Source organism: Pteropus vampyrus, unplaced genomic scaffold (genome assembly GCF_000151845.1).
Source record: "Pteropus vampyrus isolate Shadow unplaced genomic scaffold, Pvam_2.0 Scaffold179, whole genome shotgun sequence".
NCBI lineage: Eukaryota > Metazoa > Chordata > Mammalia > Chiroptera > Pteropodidae > Pteropus > Pteropus vampyrus.
The window spans coordinates 1,856,369-1,857,923 of record NW_011888960.1 but is presented as its reverse complement, the minus strand read 5'-3'; positions in this window follow the sequence as shown (position 1 = coordinate 1,857,923).

The window sequence follows — 1,555 nt, the reverse complement described above, 5'->3', positions numbered from 1 at the left end:
CATCTCGCATGTTCTCCAAGAGACTCGTCAGCACATTTGAGTTGCAGAGGCACTGCTGTGATGAAGGACCTAGCTCCTGGAGACGGGAGAAGGAGCAACTTTTGCACGTCTTGTTCCTTTTGCCTGTCTCCCACCCTGCTGTATGGGTGGAGAATATACACGTCTCCCACTAGCGCCTCTCCCTTTCTCTGTAACCATGAACTATGTGAACAGAGCCCAGACTGGAGCCAAACCGCATGGGTTCATGGTCCACTTACTTACTAACTTATTTCGCTTCTGTGCCTCATCTGGAAAGGAAGGGTGATAATAGTATCTTCTCTATAGATCTGTTGTGAGGATGTGAAGTGTGTTGATGTATGTTAAAGAGTCAGGTCAGTGCCTGGCACAGAGCGAACACAAGGTAGGGTTCACTATCATTGTTATTTTTGTACGATGATGGAGCTCCCAGTGTTCGGCTGGGCATATGTGTGCTTAGGATGAAAGTTCCATATCCCAGCTTCCCTTGCAGCTAGGTATGGCCACTTGACTAAGTTCTGGCCATTGAGACGTAAAAGGAAGCATCTTATGGGCGCTTCAGAGATAGTATATTACCCTCTGTGTCCCTTTCTCCATCTGGCTGCCCAGAATGTGGACACCGCCATCCCGGACCATGTGGTGAAGGCCACGCAGAGCAGAGCAATGAGATAGAAGGAGCCTGGGTCCCTGCTACTGTTATACAGTACCTGTCTTCAAACACCTACCCAGGCATCTAAGCAAGAGAGAAGTAAACATCTGTCTTGTTTGAGTTACTGTTATTTTGGATTTTCACACACTCACACCTGAAACAGGTATGAGTGACTAGTATACCTGCCCAGACTAGTTGATTACTTGACTTAGCTCAAATACTATATGTGGCATGAGCCAGGTCCCCATTATAGGCTCAGCCAGCCTCCAGTGATCTTTGTCTCCTCATATTCTCATGCCCTTGTGCAATCACCTCCCACAATGAACAGGACTGACCTGGGTAACCAACAGGACGTTGCGGCGATGACAATGGGTGACTCCTGCAGCTGGGTCGTAAAGAGCATCGAGCCTTCTGCTTAGGCTCTCTTGACTCACTTGCTCTGGCGGAAGCCAGCTTCTGTGTCATAAAGATACTCAAGCACCATTATGGAGGGGTCTGTGTGGCAAGGAACTGCCTCGGCTGCACTGCTTCTGAATTCCTGACCCTTAGAAACTACGTGGGATAAGAAATGTGGATTTTAAGCCACTAAATTGTGGGTGATCAGTTATACAGCGGTAGGTAATTAATATAAACTCTCCCCCCCCGAGCTGGTCAAGTGAAATGGGAAACCACTTCGGTCGACAATACTCTAACTGGGTGACTTGGCCACATTGCTTAACTAGCTGGGTGTCTGTGTATGAAATGAAGGATAATAATACCTTACCTGCCACAGGTAGGTGGCAGGTAGCCTCCAAAACCACCACCCCAGTTAGCCTACCTCCTAGTATTCATACCCTTGTGCAATCCCCTTCCTCAAGTGTAGGCTGGACTTCTTGACTCACTTCTAATAGC